Raw genomic sequence first — 19,100 nt, forward strand, 5'->3', positions numbered from 1 at the left:
TCTGAGTGCCTCCCCTGGCCTGAGACGTGGTTGCGGCCTTCGAGATAAAGACCGCCTGAGCAAGGCCAGTACATGCTGTCAGAATCTGAGCTAGGGCCTCCTGAAGGCCTGGAATCACAATAGGCACAGGTGGTGCCTGAGCTGGTGCATCAACAACTAGAACCTGGTCCTGATCTGGGACCACCAGTGGATCTGCAGGTACTTCCCTAGTAGCTGTACGGGCTGCATCTCTGCCCCTACCATGGCCTCTACCACGGCCTCGGCCTCTCGCGGCCCTGGCTGGTGGTACTGGTGGCTAGCCCTCTTGACCGATAGCATGAGTCCTCACCATCAATGAGAGAATGAAACAACAGTTGTTTAGTTACTAGAATCAACAGATTCGCACGACAACAATTCAAGAATGTGAAGTTTCCTAAAGATTCTGTAGCCTCTCGAAGATAAGTACAGACGCCTCCGTACCAATCCGCAAGACTCTACTAAACCCGCTTATGACTCGTGAGACCTATGTAACCTAGGCTCTGATACCAATCTATCATGAACCAAACTAACCCCTGTCGTGATGGCGCCTATCGTGGATCTAGGCAAGCCGACTCATTTCCAAAACTAACCGATATTTTCATTTCAAAGATAATTTCAATGTTATTTAACACGAAAACCTTCGTAAATGAGTTCCAATCAAAATAAAAGTGCGGAAGAAAAAGCCCGACATCGGGGTGTCACTAGTCATGAGCATCTACTATAATCTGTCTAACAATATCAAGGCTAACTCAGCCTGGAAAATAGCTAAATACAACAAGAGGAAGATAAGAGGGAGAAGAGCAGGGGTTGCGATCGCCAAATAACTACTTTGCTATCTCCAAGAAAATCTGCAACCAGAACACTCAATAACTGCTACCGTAACCAGCTACACCTGAATCTGCACACAAGGTGCAGGGAGTAATGTGAGTACGCCAACTCAATAAGTAACAACAATAAATAAAGACTGAGCAGTAGTGACGAGCAATAAAGCATATAACGGTCATCTTAGGAAATCTCGGTAAAATACCACATGCTTTTAAAATCAGGATTTGAATCAAAACATTTCGTTTAAACCCAGTTCCAGTAAAAAAATCATTTAAAGATATTTTTCAACAGTTTTCAAGCATAGGAAAAAATGCAAAGGTGAGCAAAAATGATGAAATCATAAACAGCCCCTCGGGCAAAACATCACTAATATATAGCCCCTCGGCAAACCTCACAGTCACTCGTGCCACTCGGGCATACCTCACAATCACTTATGCCTCCCAGTCACTCAGCACTCGGCACTCGCACTCAGTAGGTATATGCGCTCACTGGGGGTGTGTACAGACTCCGGAGGGGCTCCTTCAGCCCAAGCTCTATATCAAGCCAAATCATGGCATAAATCACTCAGGCCCTCAGCCAATATCAAAAATTCTGCGGCGTGCAGCCCGATCCCATAAATATGCAACATGATGTGGCATGCAGCCTGATACCATAAATATCCTCACAAATCAGGCCCTCCGCCTCACTCAGTCGTAAACCTCTCAAGCCACTCGGGCATTTCAGTAAAACCATGGCATTCGGCCCAAAACAACATTTATATGCATCAAAATAGAGTCATAAAATGGAGTTATGCAGTAAATAAGTATAACCATGACTGAGTATAGATTTTCAATCGAAAACAATGAGAGGATAGTAAGAAAAGACCCCTAAGGGTCCAAACAACACTGGCACAAGGCCCAAACATGGCATTCAACCCAATTTACAGAAACACTTTCTAAAACATATAAGTATCATATAGTTTCAACAAAGTATGCAACTTTACAGTTGCTATGGGACGGACCAAGTCACAATCCCCAACAGTGCACGCCCACACTCTCGTCACTTAGCATGTGCGTCACTAAAAATAGTAGAATGATACAAAATTCGGGGTTCCGTACCCTCAGGACTAGATTTACAATCGTTACTTACCTCGAACCGGTCAAATCTCTACCCCGCAATGCTCTTGCCTCTGGGCTCGGCCTACAAATACTCTGAATCTATTCACAATTAGTACAATACCATCAATACGCATTAATGAAATGAATTCCACAAGAAAAGATACAAAATTAGACCAAAATCCAAAATTAGCTCAAACCTGGTCCCCGGGACCATGTCTCGAAATCCAACAAAATTCACAAAACTAGAAAGCTCATTCACTCACGAATCTAACGATACCAAATTCATCAAAATCCGACATCGTTTGGTCCTTCAAATCCTTAAATTACTCTCCAAATATTCCAAGTCCTAACCCCTCATTTTCACTAATTGCATGATTAAACAACGGGAAATCTCCATATATACGAGTATTAGGACTCAAGAAACTTAACTCACTGATAGCTCTTGAATCACCTTTCAAAAATTACTCCAAAAGCTCCAAAAACCGATTTGAAAATGGTGGAAATGAACTAAATTCGCGAAGGGTTCTATTTAACGTTTCTGCCTAGGTTTTTCGCACATGCGAAAAATTTCACGCTTCTACGCCACCGCACCAACAGAAAAATCCATCGCAGGTGCGGAACTCACTTAGGAGCCCAGCTTCCACATCTGCAGTCCAAAACCCCGCGCCTGCGAAGGCGCACCTGCGCGTTTTCCTCCGCATCTGCGAAGCCTGCCCAACATCCCCCTTTTTCGCATCTGCGCCCCAGGTTTCGCACCTGCGGGCTCGCAGATGCGACTTCCAACTCGCACCTGCGTACCCTGCCTAGTCCAGCATTGCCCGCACCTGCGAACTCCCCACACACACCAGCGGCCTCGCACCTGCGACTCTTTCTTCCGCAGGTGCAAAAATAGCAGTAGCAGCAGCTTCAACTGCATTTTTCCAACTTCGACAAATTCGTTAACCACTCGAAATCACCCCGAAGACCTCGAGGCCTCAACCAAAAATACCAACAAGTCATATATCAACATACCAACTTAGTCGAACCTTCGAATCACTCAAAACAATATCAAATCATCAAATTACCCTCGGATTCAAGGAACTTCTAAATTTCCAAATTCGGCAACCGATGCCGAAACCAACCAAACCACATCCGAATGACCTCAAATTTTGTACACACATCACAAATGACACTACGAACCTACTCCGACTTTCAGAATTCCATTCTGACCGCGATATAAAATTTTCCACTACCGACCGAAATCACCAAATTTTCAATTTCGCCAATTCAAGCCTAATTCTATCACGGACCTCCAAATCACATTCTGGATGCACTCCTAAGTCCAGAATCATCTAACAGAGCTAACAGAACCATCCAAATTCAAATTCGAGATCGTTTACATATAAGTCAACATCCAGTTGACTTTTCCAACTTAAGTTTTTACTTAAGAGACTAAGTATCTCAATTCACTTTGAAACCACTTCGGTCCCGAACCAACTAATCCGATATAATATAATATAGTTGAATAACATAAAAAGAAGTAGAAATGGGATAAATGGGGCTATAACTTTCGAAACGACCGGCCGGGTCGTTACATAAACTCATGTTCTCCCGCTCATGTGCGATATGGACACAATGAGAAGAAGGTCTGACGAAAAGCCAAAAGATGAGGAGCCCCTATAGATTTGGCTTGTGCATAAAACACCCCGGTTGTTGAGGCAATAGTGGAAAAATGTGGGCGCTTGTGAGTAGGAAAAGATAAAGGACCATATAGGTCACTTTGTGAATATTATGGAGATCAACCCAATGAGGGACTTAATCAAGGCGTTGGTGCATTTTCTGGGATCCTAATAACAATGTATTCCGTTTTAATGGTTTCGAAATGACTCCTACTTTGGAGGAGTTAGCTGGATACACAAGGTTAGGTGATGAGATTCAGAAGAAGAGACCCTTAGCCCCAAGGGATGTCACTGGCAGTAAGTTCCTTGAACTGATGACAATCAGCCAAAATAAAAAAGCAAGTGTGGAATGAGAGCACGTTCAATTGGGTTTCTTGTACAATGGGTATGGGTGTACAGATGGATTTTTAAAGCATGGGAAAGAGCTTGATAATAAAATTGGATATAAAGCTTGGCAAATCCATGGGCGGAAAACATTCCTAGTGGCATTTCTAGGGACGATGATTTTCCCGAGGCATGACAAAAATATTGATATTCGATTATCTAGCATAGTCACCACTTTATTACATGGAAAGGATGTCACAATCATTCCAATGGTTTTTAGAGCATCTTCTCCGCCATCCCGTACGGGTAAACTTTAGCGTCCATTGGAGCAACAATGACCTTGAAGATAGGTTTAAAGATTTGACCAAAGATAGTAGCTTCCCCAACGACGTTGAATCATGGAGAGGTCTTCTTCATAAGTTGACTGATTTTGAAATCACATGAAAATACCACTGGTTCTCACCAAAAGAGGTCATATATAGGTCTTATCACCATTCGTTTTTTATTTTGATGGCCTTTGGGGTTTTCAGCTGTATGTGCCTATGAGAGCCCTACGCTAGTTAGGTCGAAAATAGGTAGTGCCCACAGTGAAGCACATGCAAAGATTCATGTGGGATGTAATATCAGAGGATCCTGTTCGTGAGGCTTATGCTTAGCAAGTTTGGGATGAAATTAAGGTTCTTGAATTTCACACTATGGTTGAAGATCAGGATCAAGGAGAGTTAGACCCTGCATATATTGAGTGGTTCTATGACCAATATGCTTTTGGATCCAGGCAAGAGAGAGTTATGAAGAGGACGACGGAATGGGAGACTGAAATTAGAACAAGAGTAGGGCAGGTCAAGGAAGAAATAACAAGAGACTATGAATCCATCATCCGGGCTCTACGTAGGGATATAAGTATCGTTAACGTGAATAGGTATTTGCAGTGCACTGAGTTTGAAGAGGATAAAATTATATTAACACATGAGGTTCAAGCGCTTCAAGCATAATGTCGGCAAGCGAGGATAAGGGCCGCTGCTCAACAACATGCAACCATTCCAAAGCACGACAAAATGCACTACAATCTTACCATCCATGATCTAAGGGCTCGGGCCAGGGCTGCAAAATCAGGTAAGAACCAGGTAGAAAATGATCTAATAAGGGTCCAGAACCAGATGAATCTAGCGTTACAATGCGAGGTGGATATATCAGACATAGCCAATAACCATGAGTGATAGATCCAGTTCTCAAATTAGAGCCAGGAGCATGTTAGAAGGAGGGTCTATGAAGTGGCTACTTATACCGCCCGAGGGTGTGTGACTTTGTCAGGGTTTGACTCAAGAGGAATTTGCTACCGTAGCGCCTAACTTCACATGCCACATTGCCACAGATTTGAAGCACATATACCATGATATGGGACGTCAGCCGCAAGAATAAGCACCTTGACTACAATGATGCTGGTGGATTCTCTTGGAGAGATGAGAGTCTTCTTTTAGTTGTCAATCCACTTTGATTGTTCAATTGTAGTCATCGAGTCTGTAAGAGTCTTTTGGTGTTTTGAGTCTTGTAGTTTTGCCTTTTTTATTTTAACAAAGTCTGTTTGAGTCGAGTCCGGTCTTGTTTAAATGTTTGTCTTTTTAGGTTGTATCTTTATATAATTTTTGTTTTATGAGTCTTGTATAAAAAAAAAAAGAAAAAAAGAAATAAAAAATCGATGAAAAGATTTTGTTTTAGAAAAATTCGAAAATGAACCAAAAAATGTTGTTTTGTGTAAATTAAAAAAAAAAACCAAAGCAAATGGTCATGTCCCTGAACTACGTAATGATCTGATTAATGCGGCAACATTATACGTAGGCAACCCCAAAAGGTTCGATCGAAATATTTTTCAACGGCGTTAAAATGAAGGATTAAAATGAGGCGAGTGAAAAGAAAAGCGGCAAAAAAGAGAAGAAAATAAGAGCGCTAATAGACAACAACCTTATAATCCGGAATGAAACATGAAGCCTTCCAAAAACATGCTAGAGGCGGTGATAATGTTAGGAGCATGGCATATTACATGTGATTCATATCTGTAAAATATTTAACCCTAACACATTTGTTGTCTCTTATTTAGTAAGCTTAAGGTGGTTGATTTGTGGTGAAACTGGCAACACATCATTACTTCACCAGATCTAAGAAAAGGTACCAATGGCTAACAATGATGAAATAGAGTTGGTCAGTGACGACCCCCATGGTCAGTCAGTGGAGCAAGAGTCGGAGGAAGTAAAACGATTGAAACATCAACGGTCAGCCTCCGCCTCATAGTCCCTCAGATGGAACTTCCACAATACCCTTGGCCACCCAACCACCGTTCCCTGCAATAAGCGATCACATTCTACCTCCGGGATATGTGTCAAATTACAGCTTCCCAGTCGCCCGTGGTACCTCCAATGTGCGACCTCGTGCCGCACCGGTTAGGAACACCCCCTCACCATGTCAGGTGCGCCAGTGTATACAAACATGCCACCAAATCCTGTGACGAGACCAAACATCGATCCACTATCTCATGCTTATGATGGCCAATACTACTCTCCATGTTTGGATTTTAAGGTTTCGGCTCCACACAATCAGACCCCACAATATGAGTCACCTGTAGAAAATAAAAATGTTGTCAAGACAGAAGAGATAAATGAGATGGTCAGGTAAATGAAAAGTCTTGAGCAGAACATAAAGAACATACAAGGACTACGTGGTCACAAAAGTGTCGCATTCAGTAATTTGTGCTTGTTTCCTCACATCTACTTGCCACCAGGGTTCAAGACCCCAAAATTTGATAAATATGATGGACACAGTGACCCTATCGCCCACTTGAAAAAGTATTGCAATCAGCTGAGGGCGTGGGAGGAAAAGAAGAGTTGTTGCTGGATTATTTTGGTGAGAGCCTTGTGGAGGTAGCCTCCAAATGATTCATTGACCAAGATGTCTCTTACTGACATATTTGGGACGACATGGCCCAAGCCTTCGTCAAACAATTCTAGTACAATATTGATATAGTGCCAGACTGTAATTCCCTCTCGAATATGAAGAAGAAACCGACTGAAAGCTTCAGTGAATATGCCATTAAGTGGAGAGAGAAAGCATCTAGAGTTAAGCCACCCATGGATGACCACGAGTTGATCATTATCATCCTTCAGGCTCAGGAGCCTGATTATTTTCAAAATATGATGTCCTCAATGGGAAGACCTTTTGCTGAAGCAATAAATATAGGAGAAATGGTCGAGAATGGCCTCAGGAGTGGCCTAATTATAAGTCAAGCAGCCCTCAAAACAGCCACCCAAGAAATCCATAATAGGTCGGACAACCTTGCTAACCAAAAAAAGAAAGATGAAGAGACCATATTGGCATCAGGGTCGAAAAGAGGTCAAAAGGGAGAATCTCAACAATATAGGCACTCTCATCAGGTTTCCTATGGTTCCCCACAACACTACTATCCACCCACGGATCCTCAATGCTTAGTTGCTCTGCATCACGCATCATTCAATGCTCAGTCTTATGCCAAACCATCCAATCGACAACAAATACGGTCCCTAGATCCAAGAGACCTTCGCCCGCGACAAAAGAAATTTCAATCACCCTACAACCGTCGTCTAAAACAGGATTATGAAAGGGAATCGAAGTAGAGGGACGATTTCATGCCAATCACAGAATCCTACACAAGTTTATTTGAAAGGTTGAAACATTATGGCATGATTGAGCCGCTTCAAGGGTATGTTCTTGATCCATATGCAAAAGTTTTTGACCCTGTTGTACGGTACATATACCATTCTAATGTCCAGGGGCATAACACTGAGGATTTTCGGGCTTTGCAAAAAGAAATAGAAATAATGATTCAAGAAGGGATTATTGTGGTCCAAGATAATGGCACCCTAAACATCATGACAAAGAAAGCAATGTTTGGATGATTTAAAATGATAAAGAATATAGGGACAGTTTGCTGAAAAGATCAAGAACTTGTCCACTGAATGCAAGGCAATCAAAATTGTTGAAGGTCCTGTTTGATGTTGATGCGCAAATTTATAGCTAAGATGTTGATCTTGATAATTGGAAAGCCACCCCCTCCTTGGAAGGAGTGTTGGTAACTTATTTTGTCACAATTTCTATCATCCGGATTATTTCGAGGTTGTGATCCAGATGTTGTTTATTTGTCCTGTCATCAAACCTCTCTATCCTTTAATCAATAAAATGCAACTTTTCTCTTTGTGTCATTTTAATCTATTGTGTATGGTTCTTTTGCATATATAGTTCTTTTCACACCAATCTTAGTGACATAACATGCCTACAGAGTTTTCGGCTAGATTTTAGAAAGCCTGTCCAATCTTGAATGGAATCGAGAAAAACCACTTGGAGGATAAATAAGAGGTTGAAGAACTTTGATGATAAGCATGTGTCACATGGAACCAAAACAACCATCTGTAGAGGTTAAAGATGTTTATCTCAAACCTATCATGAATACCAGCTTAAGGATAAGTGAAAATTTTGAAGCCTGGTTAGAATAATCGATGGAAGGCTTTTTGCCATGGCCTGAATAATCTAATCATATCAGGGAAGATAACCCAAAATCCCAAAGAAGGTGCATCCCAGAGAATTTAAAATGGATTAGCTGGTACTGAAGTGCACCCTTCCACATCCGGACAAAGATCAAGAGAAAGTGGCTTCAAATTATCAAAGGTCATTTGTTGCAAACAAGATATTGACTACGGAGCTATACAACACCAAGAAGACAATCATGTCCATCAATGTCGAACCTGAGAAGAGATAGAATGTTTGGCACTCTTGAAGCTGGGAGGCCCTTTTTCTGCTACCCAAATACTTTATACCCTTCGTCACCCCTTTTTTAGCATGTTTTATTTTTCTTTGACCCCGCTCTTTTGGAATCAAGTATAGAGTTAAAAAAAGAAGAAGAGAGAATCAAAGATCCATGTCACCAGAAAATAGGAGCTAGGACAATTTGATTTTAAAAAATAAAAGAGAAAAAGAAAATAGAAAAGAAAGGAAGAAAAATGAAAACAAGAACAACAAAGAAATCTTTCGTGTTCGTTTGAACTACATTTGACTTGACCCATGTAAAGGATACGTAAGCAGCTCTATACTAGGGTTCAGTTTAACTAAATAAAAAATAAAAAATTCCCAGTATCTGAAACTGGGGCAGAAGTTTTTTCTAATATTTTTATGAAGAGTCGATTCCAAGAGTTGTAAGTATACAACCCCGTCATCTTTGATATATTTTGAGCCTTCATGCAACTATTTCTTTCTAACCCTATCCAAAAGCCTTCCAAATAAAGACCTACCAATTAGTCTTTAAGAATGCCAAGGGAAACACACAATAAGCAACAGTTTTCACATGACATTGAACGGTGTCAAGTTTCTCGCACAAAAGGAAAAAAAATGATAATGAATGAAAATGAGAGTCTTATTGGTGAAAACCCTCATGGGCATTGTAAATAAATGAGAAAGGCTAGTTGGTGAAAACCTTCCGGGGCACTGTTGGTCGAATGTGAGCTGTGAGTTGATGCAAATGATTGGCACAAAGAGGCTAACTTCAAAGATGAAAGGGAACAACAAGAAGAAAGGATAGATTGGCTCCTTAGTCCAAAATGCATGTCATGATCATTAAAGTTGGCTACCACATTCAAAAGATTCCATTCTTTCTTTCCCCCTAAAGCGGCATTTTTTAGTTAAATACTATTCCTTCTCACTTTTACATCGCGTCATTGTGTCCATTTGCATTATTATTTTGAGTCAATCTTTGTTAAAACACACAAGAAATGATGTAAAAATATGTTACCAGCTTTCTAACTGTACAAAGCAAGTTCAATCCTAACACATCAAAGAGGACATACCAAGGAAGTAACATGCACATTAAATTATTGAAGTTAAACAAGATCTGAGGGTTCATGCAAATAGAAGTTCCAAAGAGAAAACTTTGATGGTCTATTTGCTTAGAAGCCAACAAAGAAAGGGCCACAAAAGTGGTCACCATTTCTCGGAAGCTCAAAACAAAGGATGGGGGGCATACACGACATTGACAAAGGCATAAATCCAACTGTGATTTCCTCTGATAATCTGAACAAAGTGTTTCGAAGAAATCGAAAAGGTCGCTAAGAAAGACTTGCTTCATGGGAAAAACTGATAACACCACAGACACAAACTGATACCAAGCGCAAGATAATCAAGTTTGATTTTTTTTAAAAAAAATTGCCAAAGGGTATGTGACATCCGGGTACAAAATAGTCGGGGGCAACGATGGAAAGCCAAGGTCTCCAGAAAGCAATACAGAATATCCGAGAAACTCGGTATCGTGCTGAAAGAATTAATTCTTCTTCAGAAGGTGGCCGCGAATTCAGGCTTCTCAGGGCATCATGGCCATAAACTGACCATCACTTTAAAAACTCAAAAATGTTTCTTTGTTTGAAGAAGGAAACAAAGTAGTGTAGAAATGAAGTTCTCAAAGGATGAATGTCACCAAAGGTAAATTCTTCAAAGTCTCTGCTTTTTCTTTCTAGATATGCCTATAATCACATCATCAGCCACTACATTTTCCAACATAAGGTACATCATTCCTTAGTTGAGGTCCCATTTTGCCATAAGGCATACCACTCCCTAGTCGCATGTTTAGTATAGGGTACATCAATCCCTAGTTGTATTTTCCAACATAAGGTACACTAATCCTTAGTGAGATTCCACTTTAATACAAGGTATCCTATACCCTGATTACCTTCTCTCTAAGTGATACAAGGTGCCAGCCCTTGGTTACATTCTCTCTGCGATACAAGGTGCTAATCCCTGGTTATATTCTATCTCAGTGATACATGGCGCCAACCCTGGTTACATTCCCGCCCACCAATACAAGGCACCAACCACTAGTTACATTCCCTCTCATTTATTCAACCTCACTCGTAGGAGACACACTTCCTAGTTTGAGTCATTCCAATAGGAGACGCACTTCCTAATCTAAACCACCAATCCTAGGAGACGCACTTCTAGTCCGAGTGTTTCAACCTCATTCCTAATCTGAAGTATTAATCCTAGGAGACGCACTTCCTAGTCCAAACCTTTCAACCTCATTAGTAGGAGATGCACTTTCTAGTTTGAGCCATTCCAATAAGAGACACACTTCCTAATATGAACCATTAATCCTAGGAGACGTACTTCCTAGTCCAAAATTTTCAACCTCATTTGTAGAAGACACACTTCCTAGTTTGAGCCATTCCAATAGGAGACGCACTTCCTAATCTAAACCATCAATCCTAGGAGACGCACTTCCTAGTCCAAGCCCTTCAACCTCACTCGTAGGAGACACACTTTATAATATGAGTCATTCCAATATGAGACGCACTTCCTAATATGAACCGTTAATCCTAGGAGATGCACTTCCTAGTCCAAACCTTTCAACCTCATTCGTAGGAGACGCACTTCCTAATATGAAGCATTAATCCTAGGAGACGCACTTCCTAGTCCAAACCTTTCAACCTTATTCGTAGGAGACGCACGTCCTAGTTTGAGCCATTCCAATAGGAGACGCACTTCCTAATTTGAACAATCAATCCTAGGAGACGCACTTCCTAGTCCAAGCCCTTCAACCTCACTCGTAGGAGACACAATTTGTAGTTTGAGTCATTCCAATAGGAGACGCACTTCCTAATATGAACCATTAATCATAGGAGACGCACTTCCTAGTCCAAACCTTTCAACCGCATTCATAGGAGACGCACTTCCTAGTTTGAGCCATTCCAATAGGAGACACACTTCCTAATTTGAACCATTAATCCTAGGAGACGCACTTCCTAGTCCAAACCTTTCAACCTCATTTGTAGGAGGCGCACTTCCTTGCTTGAGCCATTCCAATAGGAGACGCACTTCCTAATCTGAATCATTAATACTAGGAAACGGACTTCCTAGTCCAAGCCTTTCAACCTCATTAATAGGAGACGCATTTCCTAGTTTGATTTATTCCAATAGGAGACGTACTTCCTAGTTTGAGTTATTCCTATAGGAGACACACTTTCTAATTTGAACCATCAATCCTAGGAGACGCACTTCCTAGTCCAAGCCTTTCAACCTCAATCATAGGATACGCACTTCCTAGTTTGAGTCATTCCAATATGAGACACACTTCCTAATCTAAACCACCAATCCTAGGAGATGCACTTCCTAGTTTGAGTTATTCCAACAGGAGACGCTCTTACAAATCTAAACGATCAATCTTAGGAAAAGAACTTCCTAGTCCAAGTCCTTCAACCTCACTCATAGGAGACACATTTCTTAGCTTTGAGTCATCTCTATTCCTTCTAATAAGAGACATACTTCCTAATATGAATCATTAATCCCAGGAGATGCAATTCCTAGTTCGAGTCCTTCAATCTCGCAGTCTTTCCAACACTACCCATGGGAGATGCACCTCCTTGTTTAAGTTTCATCAATTCTACTCCTAAGAGAAGCACATTTGATTCGGAGTCATCAGTATCATTTTTGCATCTTTCAAATAAAATGAGTTGATCTGCAGCTTTACCCAATAACTCACAAAAACTTTTCAGTTCCAAATTAGGGCTGAAAATTTTGTTCGTTTTGTTCGTGTTTGATGGCTTTGTAGGCCTCGCCATAGAGCACATGTTGTGACGATTAAAGCTTTCAATTTCAGTTATCATCAGAAGAAGGAAGTCTTTCGATCACAAGATAATTGGAGTTAACTTTGACAATGTGTCAGCAACCCACCTTCTCAAGATTCATCTTTTCAATTTCGGATCAGGAAAGGAAGCAACTGAGATTGAGTCATAATCTTTTCTTCAAAGAGCATCAAGATCCAATCTAAGGTCAACACAAGAGAGCAGGAATCAAGATTTGACTCCATAAGGCATATAGATAGGAATTTTGTAACTCTTAGTTTGCAGAAATATGTAGTTCTCTCTCTTTTCCTTTTGATGTAAGCAGCAAGTAACAATAACAGTAACAGCAACAACAACAACAACAACAACAACAGAAGCAGTCTTAACTCCAGTGTCTAGTAGCCCCAGCTACCAAATTTTCCAAGAACTATACTAACCTGATTCCTTTATAGCCAAGGATATGTAGGCAACCTCGGAAGCAAGGTTCGTCACCTTTTTTTCAAAAATGCTTTCATCGGAGTATTATGTGTGCAAAAATTAGCCATGACATTCACTTTTCTTTGCACGAAAACTTTTTATGTTCTCGAGCAAAGAGTGGCAGCTCTGAATACCTAATTTTTACACGCTTTAATTCTCCGACAAAAATTAACTTTTGCATGGTTTTAGCTATTTTAGTTATTTTCTTTGAACTTATTTGTGCATTTTTGTGTGAATTCCATAACTAAAAAGTACCAAAAATATTTTCTACCTTTTATTTGTATATTTTTGTTTGCATCTTTAAATTATATATACCAAAAACATTTTTTTTTCTACTTGTACATTTTCTTTAGGAATAAATAAGACTATAATTTCATTAGATGGAAAAGGGAATGGGCTAGTGTATTTTAATTAAAATTGAGCCAAAATTGGTACAAAAATTGAGCCCAATTCGGCCATACCCGGTCCAACAAATGGCCTGCCAAGACCTAGTCCAAAACGACGTAGTTTCATTATTAAACTATGCCATTTTATTAAGTGAAACCAAGAACCAATCTCATCCCTCCATCCTTCTTGATCCAATGGCTTAGATCCATTTCCCATTCCAAATTTAAAAGCTCCAAAAATCTAAAAATCCTCCCATTTCACTCCATAACCAAAGCCTAGCTCCCTCTTCACTCTCTCTCTCTCTCTCATCCGCAGTCTTTGCCACCGTCCGCCAGCACGGTGGTTAGTCTAAACACCCTCAAAAATTCACCATGTAATCTCCAATACCTCCTCTTTCCATATCTTCAAACCAAACCCTTCAAAACCCTCTCAAACTCCACAAATATTAGATCTAGGAAACCCTAGCCGCCACCTTTTTGCCCAAATTCATGAAGCTACGGCCACCACCACCCTACAACACATACATGAATGGATAGAGCTCCACAATGCCTACCATTTCCCCTTGGTCTCCACCCAAAACTCTGGCTGAATTCCGGCGACCACCTCCCGATGCCGCTACTACCACTGCTCACTCTTCCTTTTCTTCTCATTTTTCTTTTTCCTTTTCCCCCTCTTGCCTAGATATGACTTGAGCGAGCTTTTCATGCTGGCACGATACCGAGACCGATTTTTCGATGCTCGATATTGTTGGCATCTCATTGCTACTTGAATTGGCATCGTATGTGATACGAAATTATAAATAAGGTTAAGTTAGTTAGAAGGTTAATAGTATAAGTGTCTCATGAATACATTTAAGTCCCTTAAGAGGTCTTATTTATATTTTAGTATTTGCATAATGGTCCCTATAGGTTGTTACATAGCTTTGTCTGTTAGCCGAGTGATATAAGGCAAATGTAATTATCCGATTGAGGTTGTAAAATTAAATCCTTTGTAGTTTAGCCCTAGCTTTTCTCTTCCTCTTCTTAGCTATAGAATTCTCTTCTTTTGAATCCACTCTTGTAACAGTGGTATCAGAGCAAGCTCTTGGCTCTGTGGAATCCATGGCTGCAGAGATGTCGGAAGTGATGGATGTTCTTCACAAAATGTCCGTAGAGATGACCCAATTTAATCGTAGGCAAGAACAATTCGAGGCAAAGCAGGAACAAGTCCTCAAGACTCAGGATCTGGCTCTGCATGAGCTGCAAGAGGTTGTTAATGGGGGAAAAAGGTCGGAAAGCGACAAAGACCCCACTACTAGTGGCAGTGAACTGTATTCTCCTTCAAGTACTCCAGTAGTGATTGGGGAGCTGACGATTCCATCTCCTCTTCCTCTGAATGCTCATAGCTTTGTTAATACACATCAACAGAATCCCTCAACTAGTGTTCCTTCACCAGGTACTGTTCCATTGAGAGGTACTGTTTCATTGCAAAGTTCTGTACCTGTTATACCCCCTAGTTCTAACTCGCATATAGTTGGGGGCAATGCCATTAGTATTTTCTTGAACAACCTCAAGCCTGAACTAAGCAATGCAGTAAAAGTTGGAAATCCATGCACTCTACCCAAAGACTACTATCTAGCAAGGTTGCAAAAATCTAATTTTGCTGCACAACGCAAGGCTATAAGAGGTACTTCTTCAGGAAATCATTTGAGCAAGTCATTTATGGGCATGGGATACACTCAGAATAATCTACAGAAGGGAAATGCAGGTACTACTAGGAGACCTATCACTGCTAAGATGGACACTAGTAGAAGAAGAAGACCAACAGAAATGGATGAAAAGAGGGCCCATGGCCTATGTTTTTTCTATGATGATAAGTTTGTACCCGGTCACAAGTGCAAGGCAAAGAGACAGTTATTCTCACTGGAACTTGATAGAGTTGAAGAATAAATATAGGAAGGATAGGAGTGATGACGTCCAAATCCACTACTAAAAATTAAATGGACACGGTCGCATGCAATATAATTTACCCAACTATGAGTCGGGGTCGAATCCCACAGAGAACAATATATAGGCGATTAGGAATGTAAGAGAATTATCACTTATTATGCAATGCCAAACACTTAGAATGGTTGTTGAGAAAATATTATAGCTAAATGCGAAAATATAAACTAACCTAGAAAGCAAGTAAAATGATCAATGGCTACAAGCAAGGGGTGCATCGGGATTTACACTCAAGTAACGATCCAATATATTTCACAATTTTATAAATAAGAATGAGTTTATTATTTATTAGCCTCGAATAATAATTCTGTATTAGCTTCTCTCGAAGACTAACAAGACTTCCTAATTGAATTATCCCTAAAACAATTAAGAGATTAAGCACACCCAAATATGGCTACAAGTAGTTCATTCCTATCCTTAGGTAGAATCTATAAAGTGAGGGTTAACGCCTCAAGTTCTTGTTAATTAATCTTTCCCAACCCGAACTATTTTTTCCAAAATTTATCCGAAGTAAATAGGCGAGTCCTAGGGTTAGCTAATCCCTTTGGAAATATTCAAGAATAAGAATAATTAAAGAAACAACAACTCGCTTCATAATTAATAAAAATCGCCCAATACACAAGCACAATAAGGTATTTAATCCACACTTTAAATATGAGTATTTCCATAAACAAGATTCAACTGTTGGAAATAAATACTACACACTTAGATATACAATACAAAACAAGGAAATGAAGAAATAAGCATAAAGGAATAAGAAATTCTCAACCAAAAGCTTCAAATCTTCAAGACCCAAGTGTGTGTGCAAGAACCCTATCTTCCAAGACTTGTTCTCTCTAGTATATTGACTGAAAATAAGCCAAAGATCCTCCAAGATATGATATGATTCCGATAAATGAGCTAGGTCGTGTACTAAAATGGTTTGTTGTCAAAATCGTGAAATTCCAGAACTGCTCAGTTTTTTCGCCCAGTTTCTTCTTCGCGTTCGCGAACAATACTTCGCGTTCGTGAAGGTTTGATTTCTGCTTCTTTCGCGTTCGCGATATCTCCTTCGCGTTTGCGAAGGTTTGTCTCCTGCTTCATCGCGTTCGCGATTATACCTTTGCGTTCGCGATTATACCTTTGCGTTCGCGAAGGTTGGCTTCCTCCTTCATCGCATTCACGTACAGCATCTCGCGTTCGCGAAGGCTTGTTGTCTTGATGCTTCGCGTTCGCATCTAACCCTTCGCGTTCGCGAAGGGTAGCTCACTGGGCAGATCTCCTTTGTCCATTTTAGCTTCTTTTTGACTCGTTTTCACTTGGTTTCTTCACCATCACTTCTAAATCACTTGATACCTGAAATATGCCAATAAACCTCAATAAATACCTTAGTTTCTCAACAAAATCATACAAAAGCCTAAGTATCAAGAAGAGATAAGTGGGTAAAATACCAACTTATCAAGGAGACAATGGAAGCACATTATGAGGAAGAAGAGGAGGAGGTGCTAGCAGAAGAATTGGAGAACTGGGCTATATCCTTACAAGCAATCAATGGTACAATGAGGTTCAAAAATCTGAGGCTTAGAGGTTTTACAGAACAAAAGCCTCTTGAAGTATTCATTGATTGTGGATTAACCCACAATTTCATTGACGAGGAAGCTATTGTGAGGTTAGGTTGTGAAATCACCAAGATTAGACCACAGATAGTACATGTGGCTAATGGGAGAGAGGTCCCAACCGACAAGATGTGCAAGGGAATTAAATGGTTGATGCAAGGTGCAGTATTTCATAATGATTTTCTAATGTTCCCTATTGGCAAGAGTGATATAGTTTTGGGAATACAATGGTCGTGTCCTTTGGAAGATATCAAATTTAACTTTAGAAGGTTACAGATGGAATTTGAGTATCAAGGGAAACTGCTCACACTACAGGGCATTTAACCAAGATTCAAAACTGTTGATGCTAAGTCACTAAACAAAATGATAGTAGAAACCTCACAGTTCTTCATGGTTCAAGTGAGGAGTGCAGAAACAGAACCTCTGGAGCTAACTGAGAAATAAGAAAAGGGACATGTACCAGTTTAGGAGTTGCTTGAAGAATTTGAGGGGATCTTTGGAGAACTAAAAGCATTACCTCCTTCAAGAGGTGTGTTTGATCATCACATTCCTGTGATGGAAGGCAGTCCTCCTGTTAACTTTAGACCCTATAGATACTCACATATCCAAAAAGATGTCATAGAACAGATGGTTCAAGAGATGATAAACTGAGGGATTATTCAATACAGCTTAAGTCCCTATGCTTCTCCAGTGGTGCTAGTAGGGAAAAAAGATGGCTCATAGAGGGTATGTGTTGATTATAGGGCTTGGAATAAAGTGACAATAAAAGACAAGTTTCCCATCCCTGTTATAGAAGAGTTGTTAGATGAATTGGGGGGCTCTCAAGTCTACTCCAAAATAGATCTGAGGGCAAGGCACTACCAAATTAGGATAGCATCTTCTCACATTCCTAAGACAACCTTTAAAGACATACTCTGGGCACTATGAATATTTGGTCATGCCCTTTGGGCTAACTAATGCACCCTCTAGGTTTCAAGGCTTGATGAACCACATATTTCAAGAACATCTTAGGAGGTTTATCCTAGTGTTATTTGATGACATTTTAGTGTATAGCAAGAGTTTGGAGGATCACTTGCATCACCTCAGAGTCACTTTTGAATTACTTGATCAGAATTCGTTCTTAGCAAAAAAGAGTAAGTGTGTATTTGTGTCACAGCCCAAAATCCAACTAGCAGTGATGGCACCTAACCTCACCCGTTGTGTAAGCCAAATAGAAACAATCTGATTCAATTAATATTTAACTGTCTCTAATATACTCCCCAAGGACTGGTAGTAGAAATCATGAGCTTCTAAGATTAGAATTTACGAAGCTGGTGTGAAATAAAAATACGTTATCTGTTTGAAATATATATGAATAGATTTAAAAATTCTAAAGATGCCTACAACAAAAGGCAACCGTGACTGGATCGCAGGTACATCTTCAATACTAACTCCTGCCATGTACAGCAGCATCGACATCCAAAATCGACACATAAGGTGCAGAAGTGTAGTATGAGTACAACCGACCCAATGTACTCAATAAGTAACAAGACTAACCTTTGGGTTGGAAGTAGTGACAATCTCAACAGGTGCATTCCAATATAGAAATAACAGTACAAAATTCTAGGCATGCTTTCAAGTTCAGCAGGTAAACTCAATACAAGTAAAATATATCAACTCAAAGTGATACGAAGAATGTGACAGCTCTATATATACATGCCAATGTACATGCTGTATGTGATGCACTACAATGGAGTCTAGTGAACTCACACTCTCAGAGTACTCAGTCACTCAGTAATATATATGGCCAATCCAGCCCAGGAAAGATCCATCCCTCAATATAAAGATCAACTGACACTCAGTAACTCAGTATTATAGAGGGCCAATCCAGCCCATAAAAAATTCATCCCTCAATATAAAAATTAGGCAACATCCATGCCCTAATGTAAATTCTTAGGGAAGATCCATCCCAAATGTAAATGCTTAGTCAAGATCCATGCCCAAATGTAAGTGCTTGGGGAAGATCCATCCCAAGTGTGAATGCTTAGGCAATATCCATGCCCAAATGTTAATGCTTAGGGAAGATCCATCCCTAATGTAAATTCTTAGGCAAGATCCATGCCCAAATGTAAAT

The sequence above is a fragment of the Nicotiana tabacum genome, chromosome 17 (genome assembly GCF_000715075.1).
Source record: "Nicotiana tabacum cultivar K326 chromosome 17, ASM71507v2, whole genome shotgun sequence".
NCBI classification, from domain to species: domain Eukaryota; kingdom Viridiplantae; phylum Streptophyta; class Magnoliopsida; order Solanales; family Solanaceae; genus Nicotiana; species Nicotiana tabacum.